The sequence below is a fragment of the Tupaia chinensis genome, unplaced genomic scaffold (genome assembly GCF_000334495.1).
Source record: "Tupaia chinensis unplaced genomic scaffold, TupChi_1.0 Scaffold000037_18, whole genome shotgun sequence".
In the NCBI taxonomy this organism is placed as follows: domain Eukaryota; kingdom Metazoa; phylum Chordata; class Mammalia; order Scandentia; family Tupaiidae; genus Tupaia; species Tupaia belangeri.
Genome location: NW_006159476.1, coordinates 149,053 through 166,142, shown reverse-complemented (window position 1 = coordinate 166,142; position 17,090 = coordinate 149,053).

Genomic DNA, 17,090 nt, shown 5'->3' with positions numbered 1-17,090 from the left:
GAGAAAGCAAGCCGCCAGGTCCAGGACTTGAACTGTAGTCAGTCACGTGGGAGTCCAGCGCCCTTAACCACCATGCCACCTGCTGGGCCCTCCAGTAGATTCGTGTACAAATATCTTTGGGTGTTATCTGATTATTCTGTGGTATAAATTCCTAGACACCAAATTGCTAGGTTGAAGGCGTATACTTTCCTGAAGACACTGCCAAGGTGTTCTCTAGAAAGGGATCAGCCTGCGCTCTCAACAGTGAACAAGGAAGCCTATTTCTCGGTATTTCATGCAAACTGGGACTCAGATTTGTACTGGAGAAGCTTGTTGTGGCCCAGAGCTTCGTAAACAGAAACAGAGAGAAGTGAGGTTTTCTTGGGAGTCCAGGGAGCTACCCTCGTGTGGTCCTTCGGAAACACACACGGTATTCCCGCCTTCAGAGCTATTGGAAAGCCTCCAGGGCAATGCCACGAGACAGGGTGACAGCGTGTCCGGGTTTGCACGCTGGTGTCCCAGCTTAACGATTAAGGTGGCCCTCCCACTCCCACGGTTTCCCAGTTGGGCCTACAGATTGTAAGACCCTCGGGTAGTCTCCCTGATGGAATCGGTCACCCCACGTTTGGTCCCATCTCCGTCCGCACAGTGCGAGGTACGCTGGCTTTCATTCTGGAGGTCAGTGCGTGCAGGCACCGTGCTAAGCGAGCCCTGCAGCCCGCCTGCCCTGGCGCGCTCCTGGAATACCGGCACAAACCAACCACAGCCTCAGCCGGAGGAGGGCTCTGGTGCTGAAGGCGCCGTGGGTGACAGCAGGGACCCAGGCTCTGATCAGGAAAGTCAGGGAGGAGCCAAGAGGAAGTGAGGCTTCAGCTGAGAACGGGGTTGGGGGTGGGGGGTACTGCATTTTCCTTGGGGAGGCCCTCCTGGGACAGAAAAGAGCTGCAGATGAGGACAGGGAAGAAGACACTGTCGGTGCGGAGCCCACTGAGAGCCTCTAGGTAAGAGACAGGCCGCCCAGCGCCCCTGCACCCCCTCCTTCGCAGCAGGGTCCCCGTTTTGTTCAGGAATCCAATGTCCCCTAACACAGCTTCCTGCCTCAGGGGACCTCACCTCACCCTCAGGGAAGGAGCCCCTTCCCCAGTGGTCGGCTCAGCTGTGTGCACACGCTCCAGTTCCGGCAACTGAGACGGGTCCCTGGGGCACTCCCAAGGAAAGTCTCCTCGCTCCGACTTCGTCCCGAGTGCCGTCTGACCCGGGGAAGGCTGGCCCTGCCGTGGCTCCTTCCTTCTCTGGACAACGCTGGCCCCACGTGGGTAACAGAGATGGAGAAGGCACCTTCCTTGCTAAGGAAAGTCGAGCTGCTGCGTCCTGCTCCGAAGGCCATCCTGCCTCAACACTTGGCATTCATGGGCTACGAAAACCCCTTCCTGTTCCGACGGTGGCGTTCGGGTTCTCTCCTTGCGGTGGGAATGCTGTCGTGGGGAAAGGCGAGACCGCGCCCTCTGCGTGGTGCTGCTTTTGGGGCTGTTCCTGTTTCTGCCTTCACCTGAAGGTCAGTGAGAGGTCATCAGTGTTGAGCAAAGAACACCATCCGCGTGTTCGATTTTGCAGGTGCCCACTCTGCTGCTGGATGGAGAGCGGTTTCTGGATGGGTGAAGTGGCTGTGGCAGACCAGCGGAGGGCTGGGAGAGGGGCTGCCCCTGCGTCTGGCCCAGCCTCGATCTGAGCACCAGGTCGGTGCCAGCGCGGGAGGCGGAGTCCGGGTTATCAGCACTGGAGGGCCACGGTCACCCCAGCGGAGTGCCAGGGACACTGTATGTAGCAGATGGCCCAGGGCGTCAGTGTGTAAAATCAGTAAGTACAGGCGAGGAACCTGTCATGGTTTAGCGACCGGAGAGGGCCGGCAGGTGGCGCGGGGGTTAAAGGCAGTGGACTCCCCACCGGCGACCCCGGTTTCAGTCCGGACCTGGCAGCTTACACTCTCACTTTCCCTCTCCTTCTGTCTCGCTCTGGTCACATTAAAAATAACAATAAATAAAGTTAAATTAAATAATTCTCTTTTAAAAAACAAAACAGAACAAGAGAGAGAGAATGGTGAGTTTGAATTCTGTATTTAACGACCCAGCTATGAAAAGACATCCTTGAGACAACTGGGAATGTGAACCCTGGATTGGCGCTGAGAGAAGTGAGGAATTGTGGGTGCAGTTGTCACAGGGCACGGAGGCCGTGTTTGGAAGCACGCGCTCATCGTTGGAGATGCAAGCTGCTGCCTGTCGCGGCTTTCCTCCCAAGTCTGAGCGCCCACGTGTCCCGTCGCTGTGGCCGGGTGGGTGAGTGGGAGCTCACTGCCCTGGTTTCTGTTTTCAGATCCTAGAAACGCCTGCAGGGAAATCTGGAAAGGCTGCGTGGACACGGGTCTTGTTCTGCCAGGATTTACAGACAATGGGGCTCACATTCCATGGTGGCCGCCTCCCTGATGCCCACGTGAACTCCATTGGGAGAAGGGGGCAGGGCCAGAGGGGAGCCTGTGATTGGGAGGGAGTGACCGAACGGCCAGGCCTGCGACTCTGAGGAGGGCTGGGGGTTCAGGGTCTGGACGAAAGGGGGCCCTGTGGGCAGATGTGTGCATACCGATGCCTGGAGGACTCTCGCCTGGCGCTCAGAACCCTCTGGTAAGTAGGAGGGTGGTCGAAGGCGAGGCGGTCAGGGTGGAAATTCGGGCTGACGTCCGCAGAGCTGACGTTTGCCGAGTGAGTGGGCAGTGCGGCAGAGCTGCTGGCGCAGAATTGCAGGGGGCTTAGAGCACAAGCTAGACAGCCACTGAAGCAAGGAGCCTTGGGTGGCCAAGGACAATGGACAGGAAATGCCAGTGGGCAGGAGGCAGACCAGGCTTTGCTAGCCTGGCTTCCTCCCGAGACGTGGCCTGGTACCGTGGACCAGACACCTGCAGGGCTGACAGGTTGGGTGGCTCTAAGGCAGACACGGAAGGTTCTTGGACCACCCTTCCAGAAACGCTGCCCTGGAACCAGCAAATGGCATAGCAGTTTTGTCACTGGAGTCTCATATAGCTGACAGTGGTTCGAGTCCTGGACATGGTGGCTTCAAAATCATGCCGGGCATGTGTGCATGAGTGCCTAAGATCCCGGGAAGAGAGCAGCCATGCTCCCTGGGGGATAATTTCTCATTTTACCTCTCACCATCTCTGTGTCTCTCTCTCTCCAGCAAGTGCACGCGCCCTAAGGCAAAAACCTCTACAAAATAAGAGGAGCCGTTTAGACTCGACAGACACTTTGGCGGTCTAGACTGTCCAGGGGTGATGTGTGGCCTGGGTGGGGTGGGGAGGGGTGTTCTAAGAGAAGGACCATCCCCCTTGGAGCCGGCACTCACCAGGACCTGCCACGGACCGTGCTGCCTCCACACCAGCTCCTGCCTGGCGATGGTCCTGCCCTTCGGCCCAGGCCGAGCCTAGTCCCCCGACTGGTGCCTTACGCTTTCTGTCAAGTCGTCCGAGCAGGCCAGGCTTCTCACCTGTCTGCTGACCCTCGTCCCCACTTCCTCTCTCCTCCTGGGCCCCGCTATCTCTCCCTGGATCGTGGGCCTGTGGCTTCGTGCACCGGGAGCTGAGGGGTGGCGGCCCTTCTGGACCGCAGTGGCTCAGGCCACTCCCTGACAGAAACCCTTTGGGAGCCCTCGCTGTCCTCAGGGTGAAGTCCGAGCTTCCCAGAGCCCACAGGCCCTTCATATCGGGGCCACGCTCAGGCCCCTCTCCTCCCAGGGCCCCTGCTCCCACCGCGAGTCTCTGTCACGGCTGGTGGGTGGTGGGTCCTGCAAATGCGTTCGCTGCCAGTGTGGCTGGGGCTCCTCCCGCTCCTCTTCCCGGTGACGTGGCATCCTCCCCTCTGCTCCCCTCTCCCACTCGTTCTTTGGGGTACATGTAGAGACCCCCTCTTTCCAGAAGCTCTTCCTGGTCCTGGGTGCTTTCAAATACCTGTGCTGTCCCAGCGCCTGTCACATGTCCTGGGCTGTCCTCGTCCCTCTGTGGCCTGTGAGCTTGCCCAGGCAGAGGCCACACCTCCCTGTTCACCCAGCTCCCTCCGACACGGCAGGGTGCTCGCGGAATATTCTCCTGGTGCCCACGGGTACACCACCGGGCGGGAGCAGGGGAGGGCGCCGGGCCCCTCACAGGTACGGAGCCAAGGCTGTGACTGGTTGGCAGCTCCTCGGCTCCAGGAAGCCCAGCTCGGGGTGTGCTGCCCAGGCCTCCTCCCGCAGCTGCGAAGTGGGAGTCATGGAAGGAGAGCTCCCGCACGCTGGCTGTCATCCAGGAAGCTTCTGGGGGCCCGAAGCCCCGAGTGAGACAAGAGGCAGGTTTGAAATACTAGTGAGGGGTCCTACTGCAGGGACTCAGCGTGGCGGCTGCAGAGCGCTCGGCCCAAATGAACCATTTTCCGACATGATTTGAACATTTACGGCACTGAAGTTACTATTCAAACCCACTCTGTTCCGAAAACCGAAGGGTCGGTCGCATGTGTTCCTTGCTGGGTGTTCTTTCCCTTCGTTCCAGTAACGTCTCTTGGTGACGCTCTATTTTGGTGGGCCGGGCGGCCACACTGCGGGATGATAGACGCTGCTCATTTAACTCCAGCGCTGACTTCACAGGAGCTCCACCCACGGATCAGGCGCCCCCCATTTAGTGCCCACGGATCAGATGCCCCCTGTTTAGCACCCCTGAGAGAGGGGAAGACCGGCCCAGCAGCCCTACGGCCCTGTGGCTGGGAGAGCATCAGGCCGGGCGAGCTGAGCGGCAGGAAGCTCTCAATGAAACGTGGGTGGATATTAGGGTTTTATGGACCGGAAAACAGGACGAATCAGAGCGCTTTGCTTACTGTTTATCCGTTTCGAACATTTTGATTTTCTGAGCCTGGCAATGTTCATCTTTCTCATCCAGCCTTCCAGCTCGGTTCTTTACATATTGATTTTCCCATTTACGGCACGCCCGGTGAGCCTGTGTGCTCAGATGCATGTGGGCCCGAGCACGGGCAGAGGCCGAAGGGGGGTGCCTTCTCTGCCCCGAGACCCCTCACCCCGGGGGAGCAGAGAGCAGGGCTGCTGCGGGAGAAACTGGGCACACCCAGCTGCCCTGGCCCTGAGCTGTTCTCCCGGGAGCTGGGAGCGTGGCTTTTTCCCTGAGGACTGTCCGCCATCACGCACCATCACGCACCATCACGCACCATCCTGCAGCGAAGGCTGCATGTCTTCCTGCACCTCACCGGGCGCTGAAACAGACGCAGCCCCAGCGGGAAACCAAGCCCTTCGGCTGCTTTACCCCGTCCTGGCAAGTTCGCTGTCCAAGGGGCTGGGTCACACAGGCTCCGCTGCAGCCAGCGGAGAAGGCCACGCCTCGGGGACCCCACAGTGCGAGGTACAGCTGTGCTCCCACACAGGAGGGCACTGGGAGGGTGGTATTTGGCTTGTGGCTGAAGCCTTGAACCCCTGGTTTAAACGGAAGGGCTTTAAGGAACGGTGACAGAGGGGGGTGGGGCAGAGAACTAGTGGGCAGTGCTGAGGGGCCCAGACAGCGGCAGGAGCTTTTACTCTGGTGGCCGAGGGGATGGGGGGAGGTGGGGTTACTGATGCCTGTGAGAGTGGGGCCTCGGGCCTGGGGCTGCGTTGGAGCAGGGAGGTGCTGGGAACAGACCCTCGGCCTTGTTCTCCCTCCCAGGGTCTCCTGTTTCTTCCCTCTGGTGGTCTGGCCCAGTCTGGGCAGCCCGCAGGGGCCTGGCGGTGACATCCTTGGTGGCCTCACGGAGCAGCTGTAGCCTGCTGGCAAAGGCTGGGGGAGGCGTGGGGGGAGCAGAGGGAGACTCGCAGCATGGGGGTATCTACTTGGGGATGCATTTCTTAGAGGCTGCCTCTTCTCGAAGTGGATGTAGCCTGGCCAGCTGCCCTCCCTGACCCTGCTAAGCGCCCTGGCTGTTGTCAGGGGCCAACGTCCCCACGTGGCAGCCCCAGCCTCTGTCAGGCCTATTGGGATGCAGATCCCTCTGTGTCCAAACGGAAAGGGGGCACAGAGCAGGGAAGGCCAAGTCCCTCCTGCCTCTCTATGCTGTGAGAGGCCATTAGGGAACCAGCCTCATTTAAATGGCTGCTATGATGGGGCTAGCAGATGGCGTAATGGTTCCATTGCTGGACTCCCATGTGGTCGACTGTGGTTCAAGTCCCAGACCCAGTGGCTTAAACTCACACCAGGTATGTGTGCATGTGTGCCCCAAATCCTGAGAGGAGAATGGAGGAGAAGGGATTACAGCATGACCATGCCCCCAGGGGGTGATTTCTCGCGTTCTGTCTCTCTGTCTCTCCAGAGAGCATTACAGCAAAAATCTCTCAAATAAATAAATACATACATAGGTGGCTACCACGAGCCTGGGAGGGCCTGAGCGCTTTGTCCTGTTAGTGCATTCAACACATTTTACAGCTCAGGCCACTCGGCCTTCGGACGAGTAAATCTCAGGCCCTTAATCCAATCACGTCTGCAAAGACTTCAGAACACACGTGCTCCGGGGGCCCCATGGCAAAGTGAGGTTCCAGCTGCTGAGTCCCCAGAGTGTGACCGGGGCGGGGCACGTGTGCGCACACCACGCTGTACTGCAGGGACTCGGCCACCGTGATGCCGGGGCCAGCCCTGCCTTCTCGCTCTCCAGCACCCCGTCGTCCATGTCAGCCCCAGCCCCTTCCCATCCTGTGCCAGGTGGTCACAGAGGCCGTGGCTCAGAGAGGGTGTCTTCACGTCCCATGACACATTTCCTTAAACTTGGCGGTTTAAAGCAGCACAGAAATTTTCTTACGGTTCTGGAGGCCAGAAGTCCGAGATCAGATGGCCTGCCCATCAGTCGGCGACGTCACTAGGCAGAGGTCACAGTGTTGGCTGGGCTCGAGCCCGCCAGCTGTCCCCTTCCAGAGTCTGGAGCTCCAGTCTTGGGCTGTGGCCCTCCTCCACTGTCAGAGCCGGCAGAAGCGCATCGGCCTGGCTTCCTCTCTGCTCCATCCTTACTTCGCTCCCGCCTTCTCTGTGGTGGGTCGAGTCTCCCCCGGCCCTCTTTTATAAGGACGCCTACGATGGCCTTCGGGCTCACGTAAAGAATCTGGGATAATTGCTCATCTCAAGATCCTTAATCCAGTTCCATCTGCAAAAACTTTGCCACACAACCTCGCACTCGCCGTGCCAAGGATTAGGGCCTGATTTCTTTACGGGGTCATTAGTTAGCTTTCTACCAAGGGCGAGTGGCCTGCCCAAGGTTCCGCCAGAGTCTCTGCGGCCTCCAAAGCACGTGTGGCCACTCTGCTGTCCGACCCTGTCCACGTCAGGGAGTGACGCGCCCTCCGACGGCTACTCCCGTGAAGCTTTCGATCTGCGGTAGTTGTGGCCTGCAAGCTGAGTTCCGCAGCTCACCCTCCTATGCAGCGGGGCCCGGTCCCTGTCACCTCACGCAGGGACAGTGAGGAAAGATCGCTGGCTCTGCTGTTTGTGTCCCGCAGGACTCGGATCTGCAATGGATCCAAAACACCTGATGAAGGCCTGGGCGGGCGGGGAAGGCCCCGGGACAGTCCGGCCAGGTGCCCGAGGAGCTGAGCTGCTTCTCCGCCGTGAGCCTCTCGTCCTGGCGGGAGCCGTGGAATCTGGTGTCTGCCAGGGAGCCGAGGCTGTCAGCGAGACAGGCACAGAGGCTCCTGGTGGTCTGTTCACGCGTGGCCAGCTGGGAGCTCGCCTTCACCGACACCTCCTGCCTCGCCGTGTCACACGCCGCAGAACCGAGTGAAAGGGTTGGCCGGGGGAAGTCCAGTCTGAATGAAAGGAAGGTGCTGACTTTAAAAGTAGGAACAGGAGAACACGCCTGCACCTAACGTGTCCTGCGTGTCCTAGTCTGTCCCCCTGCTCACGACAGAGGATGCAGAAGCTGGGTGATCTGTGAAAACAGAGGTTTGTGCAGCACATGGTCTGGAGGTTACTGGCGGGGCCACATCTGGGGAGGCTTTGCCTGTGTCAGGGCCTGGCCCAGCCGCAGTCAGGAGAACGCGGTCTGGGTCCCGTGTGGCTCTCTCATTCCCCTTCCTTATAAACCCACCAGGCGTCAGGGAGGCCTCGCCCCAGAGACCTTAGTCCCAATGTCTTCCCTAACTGGATTACGTTTTCGCGCTCGTAATCCCGTCACTGTATCCTGGGGACGTCGCACCAGGCAGCTGCGTGTGTGGACACACTGTGTGTCGGACACCTGGAACTAGACTGCAGATGAGGGAAGCAGAGACCAGAGAAACATGACGTGACTTGTCTAAATAAAGCCTCAATAGATGGACAGCGAGGACCTGAACCCAGGCAGCCCTGTGCGGTCCGTTTCCGAAGCCCAAGCTCTCCCCTTCTTGCCCGTCTACGCCTCGGGGTAGAGGTTAGAGGCCTGGACTCTGGTGGCAGAAAAGTGAGTTCTCTGAACAGAACAGGGCAAGACAAACGAGGGCACGGCACGGAACCACCCGGACCGGACTCAGTCGGGGCAGAAAGTGGGACGCGGTTTTCATAGTTAGAGACAGCAAAGCTGCTGCGGAGACCAGAGCCAGGATAACGGTCCCCACGGGGTGTCAGAAAGGACAGGAGGGCATGAGTTGCAGGTGTGGACGACGTCCTGTCTCTTGATCGGGGCCGGCTCCAGGGTGTACTCGGTTTGCGAAACCTCCTACGGCTAGCGTGCTGAGTGTGCGTGTGTGTGCGTGCGTGTGACTGGGAGAACACTGACCCGGCAGGATGCTAACAATTGAGAGAAGCAGGGGAAAGAGACGTGAGGGTCTTCACAAAGTTCATGGAAAACGCATGATGAAAAAGCTACGCATTTCCATTTTTCTACACCAAAATAAACTCATGTTGTGATTCCATATTTCTGCAAACTTTCTGAAGTCTCCTTATATTCATTACTCACTATACTGTTATCTTAACGCTTCTATTTTGGAAATTTTATAAAAGAAAAAAATTAAGGGAAACTATAATAATGGTTAGAAATTACTTTAAAAATTATTTATTTTATTATTATTCTCCTTTTAAAGTTTGCTATAGGGAATGCGTGCTCACCAGACAGAGAGAGAGAGAAAGGGAAAGTGAGAAAGCAAGCCACCAGGTCCAGGACTCGAACCGTGGTCAGCCATGTAGGCGTCCAGCACCTTAACCAGCACACCACCTGCCGGCCCCTGAAATGACTTTCTAAGTGGTCCTTACATCACGCTACCTGTCGGTGAGGGTCCTACAGTGATTTCATGCTGGTCACACATTCCATTTAAATCGATGCAAATGATTCACACTCAGCTAACGTCAAACAACTTAAAACTATTTTGCATTCATCATGGTCCCTAAACACACGCCAAATCCTTCATTCCTTGGCACCAGAGTAAACTCATACTTTACTTCTGTTTTTCCATGGACTTCGTGAAGTCCCCTCGCGTGTTCTTCCTCACGTGACCTTGACTTCTTGGAGTCTCAGTTTCCTTGCTGTGGAGTGGAGCTCCCTTCAGCTGGAGAACAAAGGGAGGGGAGACCATGCCAGGGAACTTGGTCTGCAGGAAAGCAGCGCCCTGCTAACGCCAGGGAGCCGGCCACGAGCCCACAATCCCAGCAGCCTCTCTGACGAGCTTCGTCCGCTGTTGACTCTGTTCACGTCTATGATGACTCCGCGCCAGCCGGAACGTCCCCTGCCCGAGCTCATTGCTCATTTAGACTTAGACCGCAGCCGACCCACAATCGGAATTCGGACCTTGGAACTCCATTAGGGATGCATAATGCTACATTTTCCTTTGCTGAAATTAATCAGCTGCAAATGATTAAATTACTATATATAGTGTGAAACACAACAAAGCTATAATTTTTATATAAATTCCAGAATGTTACATTATTTCCCTCCAGTGCCAACACTGGAATAATTCCTCCACAATCACTGCTTTGTCTTCTGTAAAATAAAAATTAAAAAACCCATTGCTCTTCAAGCGTCCCAGAGTCTGCCTTCGACATTTAATATGATGGATGTTTACCGTATTTGCTATGGGGTTGTCTGCTAATTGTGGCGTTAAGCTGCACCCCCTTCATCATCTCTGGGGGCTGAAGGATGCTGGTTCGGAACTGCTATTTGAGAAAGTATCAATTAAGGCTCAGCTCCATTGCACACATGAAGCTTTCTGCTGTGTGTGCAGTGCCCGCGTGTCTGGTGGCCACACTCGCCCTCGCTCCCCTCCTAGCGCAGGGGCACTGTGATGCCAGGCGCTCCTCAGGAACAGTGGAGACTCCGGTCAACACCCAGGCTTCTCAGCAGGCGCCCAGCCTGAGCGATGCGGAGGGCAATTCCAGCACTGGGATCCCGGATGGCATGAGGTTGGAGGTTAAAGCAAGGCCCGGACATGGCGAGGGTCTTTGGCCCAGAGACTGGGTTTCTCTTTCAATGTTGTGCCCGGCCGCCCTGCCCCTAAGGACCTCAAGTCCCATTTTTGCACTCCGGGCAACTCACATGCCTCACTTGCATCCTGCCAACAGCCACAGCAGTATGGGGGCTATACAACGCTCAGCAATGCTAAGGCCTCGCAGGAGGGTCCTGGGTTTGGGTCCCGAGGCCTCCCTGTACCTGCCAGGTGTGGGCGCCTGCCTGTGGTCCAGGGTGGCCGAGGCTGGGCTTGCCATGTGAATGTACTGCACACTCTTTTTCTCTCTCAAAATAAGTAACTTAAAAGAATGCTGAATTGCGAGCCAAAAAACCGAGTGGTGGCCGTGCTGTCGGGCACCGCCATGGTGGACCTCGGCTGAGCCCCTTGGCTGCTCTGGGTCTCAGCTTTCTTGTCTAGAACAGGAAAGGCTGTCTCGGCAGGGAGGCCAAGGAGGGAGACCGGGCTTGGTAGACTGCAGGGTGCCGTCGGACGTGGGGGTCACCATCTCGGATCGCATGGGCTCCTCTGCTTCAGTCTGCCCTGGCAAGTCCCCCATGCCCCTGAAAGCTTTGGGGGATGCCCTGGGAAGTCTTGAGGTGCTGTCCACAGACTCTGAGCCTCCAGGGCCCAGAGACTGCCCCGCTGCTGCCACTGTTTGCGTATCTCACCAGATGTCGGGCACGGGGGAGGGAGCGAGCTTCTCCACCCTCTCCCACCCCGTGCACACCTGCTGATGCCACCTTGCCTCACCATGCCACCTCGGGGGGCGCTCCTGTCCTCCTCAGGGGCTCCCAAGCTCTCTCCCGGGCTGTCTGCAGCTAGAAGGGGCTCCCGAGTCCTCAGCCTTCACAGCTACTGGAGTGTAGGAGCCAGCAGGTGCCACTCGGGGGTGACTGTCACCCCACAGTCAGGGAGGACTGCATTCCCTATTGCCGTATTTGGCCAGCAGGGCGTCCGGGTGGGGTGGACTTCACACTCTCACACTCGGCATGGGGTGAAGCTTAGCGGATGCCTCGGTGAGTCCATGGGGTTCTAGAAACGTGGGGACACTCCTGGAGCAGTCGGTCAGTAGCTGCTCTCTGCATCTCCACTCCCAGCCTTCCCGGGGCCCTGGGCTCCCCCACCACTCAACAGGAGGAGCCCCGGGGGCTCCAGGGGCTGCCCAGAGGTGGGCCCGCTTCTCCCTGACTGGTGCCCTCGTCACGCTGGTTGTTAATTAGTCCAGTCGGGCATGCGGATGTGTCCCAAACTGCCACCCCTAACACCTGTGGGCGGGGATGGGAGTGGGGGGAGGACGTCCTTCGAAGCATATTGAGGTTTCCTAAAAAGCGATTTCAGTGTCAAGCCTTGTCAGTGGACACACTGCCGTCCACGCGATCTCTCTCCAGACAAACTCCTCCCGACGGCCCCAAACCGGCCCTTCATACTGAGGGTCTGGGGACCAGTGGCAGCCACGTGGGCTGGCAGGCAGGGCTGTCACTGTCACTGACAGAGGCGGAGGTCAGGCGCCCTGCACCCATGTGGGAAAGGTCCCGGCTTGCATCCTGTGACCTCCCCGCCGTGCTGCGTGAGCGTGGGCCGGATCCTCATCAGCTGAGCCCAGACAGGGAGCTGAGGGGAGGCCACTGGTGGAAGAAATAAACCAGTAAACTTTAAAAAAGAAGATGGAGCGATGAAGTGGGGAGTTTAGGAGTGTCTCGGACACTGCAAGGCTCAGAGCTGGGCCTCACTCCAGCGTGTGTGACTTTTAACTGGCCCTGCATGTGGGCTGTGTTCCGGGACCACCACTGCTGTGTGCACGGAGGAGCACGTGCCTGTGTGTGTGAGAGAGAGGGGTGGAGGAAGGAGGAGGAGGGGAGACAGAGAGGGCAGCACAGAGACCTCTGTAGGTGAAGGGAGAAGCAGGTACGGGGCTGCCAGGTGCCTGTCCCCTGTCACTTTCCGTGGCTCCCTCAGATCACGTGGCCTGCGCTAGATTACGAGTGGCCGTGTGTCCTGGTGGGTGAGGAGCGGGGACCGAGGCCTGGCAGAGGATGCCAGGTGAGCTGTGACTGCCCCCCACTTCCCTGCCATCCCTCCCTGTCTCCCTTCCCCTCCATCAGGGGGAGGCCCAGAACGGTCCCTCTTCCAGATGGTGGTGATTGGACTCTCGGTGGGGAATGTGGACACTCGGGGGCTCAGCCCGGGAGCCGCCTGTGGAGTGGCCTTTTGGGCGCAGACGGTTAAGATTAAAAGCCCAAGTCCGGCGACAAAGCAGACTGTCCTCGGGCGTGCCCCTTCACTGGTGGGTGGGGGAGACACTGGGGAGACACTGGCCCCTCCGAAGGCTGCTCAGCTATTGTGGTCCCTGTCCTGCCTCCAGGCAGAGTCCTCCTGCCCAGCTTGCTCCTCACTACAAACCCTCCACCACCACCCCCAGCCAGGGGACAGAGATAAAAGGTCGGATTTTCTTGACCTCAGCCTGAGAGTTCAGGACGCTCAGAATTTGGGTGACCTGCGACCCTAATGCAGTTCGCGCGCGTGCGTGTGTGTGTGTGTGTGTGTGTGTGTGTGTGCTGGGCCTCAGGCCAATGACTGGGGGCGAGGCGGGGAGGTGGGGGCGCTGTCCCGCTTCCCCAGGCAGCGTGGCTCCTGCCGCGGGAGAGCAGTGCTGCGGCCAGGGCGGAGCGGGCAGCTCCTCGAGCTCCAGGCTCCTGGGAGGGCCCTCCGCACCAGGGACGCGCCCTCTGCTCCGGACCGCACGGCGGGCCTGGCACCCCCACCCCAGGGCAGCAAAGCCCTGAGCTCTGCCCGGGCGGCGACAGGGCTGGGATCCTGCGCGTCGCTGCGCCACCTGCTGGAGGACTGGGAAAAGACTAGGCCGCGCTGCGCGGGCGGGGGCTTCGCAGTGGCAGGGCTTCTAAGAGTTCTCACTCTGTCTTACTAGGCTTCGGGAAGTTCCGTGAGTGAAACAAATCTAAAAGCCACCTGTAATCCTGCATCAGAGAGAAACACTGTTTTCTATATATAAATTTTTTTTAGAGAGAGAAATTTTTGCTATAGGGTGTGCGTGCTTGCCAAACAGAGACAGACAGCAAGAAATCACTCCCCAGAGGGGGATGGCCACACAGCAATCCCTTCTCCTCTATTCTCCTCTTGGGATCTTGGGCACGCACACAGGCACACACACACGCACACACACACACACCCGACATGAGTTCTAAGCCACTGGGTCCAGGACTGGAACCAGGGCTGACTAGGTGGGAGTCCAGCGATATAACAATTTCGCCGTTTGCTGGTCCCAGCGCGTTATATTGTGCAGGCTTTCCTTCCAGTCTTTCTTCTAGTTGGCTGTCTGCAAATCCACACGCACCCACTTTCATGTGTTTATGCCCGAGGATGGAGAGACCAGAGGCAGGGAACCCAAGCACTCCCCAGGGAGGCCTGGTCACCCAGCAGTCCCCTTCCCTCCGGCTCTGAGCCTTACCAGGCTCTCCAGCCAGGGCGCCCTGCTGTCTTCCCAGCCCCGGGTGGGGACTCAGCCCTGCTAGCCATGCCCAGGGCCACACTGGGGGACTGGCCCACACGCAGGGTGCTCACTAAACTCACAGTAGGTCTCACTATGTTATGAGTCAGCGTTCCTCACCTGGGCCTCTCAGCGGGCCACCCTCCACCCTGCAGCAGCTCCTGCTCGCCCTGCTCTGCCTCTGCAGCATGGCGGTCAGGGCTGGCTGTGGCTGTCTTGTTCCTCCCTTTTTCTCCTTCCTTCTTTCCTTCCTCCTTCCTTTCCCTTTGTTCTCTTCCTGCTTTACTTTCTTCTTTTTCTCTTCATTTTGTTACTTCTCTCCAAAAGGTAAGCTCTGCAGCAGCTGTTGTCTGGGGCAAGCCCTGGGGCTTCTTGCCTGCCTCACACCTCCACGGAAGCAGCCACAGGCCCCTCCACAGAGCCTGGGCTTCCCTTCCAGGGGGGCTTCGCTGCTTCTGCCTTGGAAGACAGGACATGGTCCTCTGAGCAGAAGGGCCAGGAGGATGAGGTCCCAGCTGGGACCTGCCTCCACTGTCCGGTATAAACAGGAGGCTGACAGTCGTGACGCTCTGCACCGACCGTTCCAAGAGCCTCATGTAAAGGACCACGGGCGTGCATCACACGGCCCCCAAGGGAAGCCGGTCCGCCCTGCGTTGCTTCCTCCTTCCCTCCCTCCCTCCTCCCCTCCTCGCCTCCTTCCCTCCCTCCCTCCTTCCTTCCTCCATCCTTTCCCCCACTCTCCCTCCCTGGCCACCAGGGACACCGCACGTGCAGACGGTAAATGGACTTGCTCACAGTCCCGCCCAGCAGTGCTACAAACCCGATCGCGCAGGGATTTCCTTTTAAAACAAAACGAAGCAACTGTCCGGCCTCTCTGGAGTTAGAAGGCTTGGCAACAGAGGTGTGTGCTCCCTCGGCAACCACTGGCGGGAGCTGACCGGGTCAGCTGAGCCCAGGCTCTCCACGTGCGCCCCGCACCTCTCACGCACTCTCCCACGGCAGAGGAGGGGTGTCTTTTGCCAACCGCAGGGTGGAGGACGGCTTGTCTAACAGCACGGGAGGCCAGTAGGAAGGGACTGGCAGGTAGAGCTGTGTGTCCCACCTCTGCCAGAGAACCAGGGCTCGCCCCGACGGCCCTGAAAGAATCCTCCATCTCTCCTGCCCTCAGATGTGGGCACGGATTCGGGGAGGCTCCGTGGGATAGGCGGTCCGGCGAGAACTGGTGCCCAGTGGGTAGGAGAGTCCGTGCCAGAGGGCGGAAGGCCACAGGGGACCTGTCTTGTCCTCGGAGTCAAGGGGTGTGGGTGGTGTAGAAAGGGGGAGAAGAGGACACCACGGCTGCCTTCCTCAGCGAGACAGCGCTCCCTAAGGCCAGAGGGGGCGCCACAGGCATCGGTCACCACCTGCCTCATGCGCTGAGCCCCTGGGCCATGGAAGGCACTGCCGTGGCCGGTAGTCTCCAGTCAGCCAGAGGTGGTCCCGATGGGCCGCAGGGCCCTGTCCACACAGCACTCCAGGCGGCCTCCTGCAATCGCCCGGGGCCAGGCCAGAGCAGTGACAGCCAGTGCTGGGACGGCGTGTGCTGTCGGTGCTGCTGGGGCGGAGAGCTCGTCCGTCTGACACGCGCCGATGCAGGTGGCTTACGTCCCGCTCTCTCAGCGGGGTCCCACTGCCCTACGTCCCAGGTCCAGTCCAAAGGGCTTACTTTACACAAGAGGAAGTGAGGCCTAAGGTCCATCGAAGCAAGTTACCGAGCCAGGGAGAACTCAGATCTCCACGCGGCCAGCCTTTGGTCCACACTGCTCCCTGGCGAGTGCGTGCTGTAACAGAGAAGACACCCCAAAACACACGGGCTTACATAGAGGGAAGTTTTATCTCTCTCGCTAGATAGTCCTGAGGTGAGCAGTTCAAGGTCGAGGGTGTATCTGTGCTCCGGCAGATGATTCAGGGATCCAGCACCATCTTCTCAGCCCACCATCTCCTAGGAAGGTTGAGGGCGATTTGATTCCACATTCGCTTCTCAGCCTAGGAGAGAGAAAAGTCCAGGTCAAGTGGCTTTGTTTAAGGGAAGACAACCCGGAAGTGGCACAGGTGACCCTTTTCCCAGCCGGAGAGGACGGTGGGCTGAGAAGATGGTGCTGGATCCTCATCCTTTCCCCCTCTGCAAGGTGAGCTGAGAGGTGGGCGCTCCCGGGGACAGGAACAGCCAGCTACGACCCAGGAGCTCTGACAGAGGGACAGGCCAGCACTGCACCCTCTGCCCAGCTTGGTGGGCCTCAGCTGTCGGAGTTTCTGATCTCACTCGTCCCCACAGGCCCAGCTGCTCTGTACTCAGCATAGTAGCCGCTGGCTGGATGGAGCCACTAAAACGAGCGTGAATTAAAATGAAATAAAATGAAAAACGTAGTCCTTTAGCCACACGTACCACATTTCAAGTGCCCAACAGCCATGTGTGCTCAATGGCCGTGGCGCTGGCGGGGCGGATGGGAGCATTCCATCACCCAGTGCGCTATGGAGCAGCGGAGCGCAGTCTACACTCTATGGAGCAGAGCACAGTCTACACTCTACGGAGCGGAGCGCTGCCTATAGAGCACAGTCCACGGAGCACAGTCCATGGAGCATCAACTACAGAACACAGTCCACGGAGCACAGTCCACAGAGCATCAACTACAGAGCACAGTCCACGGAGCACAGTCCACAGAGCACAGTCCACGGAGCACAGTCCACAGAGCATCATCTACAGAGCACTGTCCACGGAACACAGTCCACAGAGCACAGTCCGTGGAGCATGGTCCACGGAGCATCATTCACAGAGCACTGTCCATGGAGCACGGTCCATGGAGCATCATCCACGGAGCACAGTCCATGGAACATCATGTACAGAGGAACATCATCTACAGAGCACTGTCCACAGAGCACTGTCCACGGAGCATGGTCTACGGAGCACAGTCCCACACCTCAAAGTCCCCAAAGCACCCAGGCCTCCCTCTGCGAGACTGCCAGAGCTGTCCTTGCCAGACAGGATGTGGAAGGCAGTGGAGGCTGGTGTGCGGAGACCCTCAGACTCCATCCGGGTACATTCCTGAGTGGAGACGCTGAGTCAGCCAGGTATGTCAGGCCTGGTTTTTTAGCTTCCGTGCCCCCCAGTGTGATC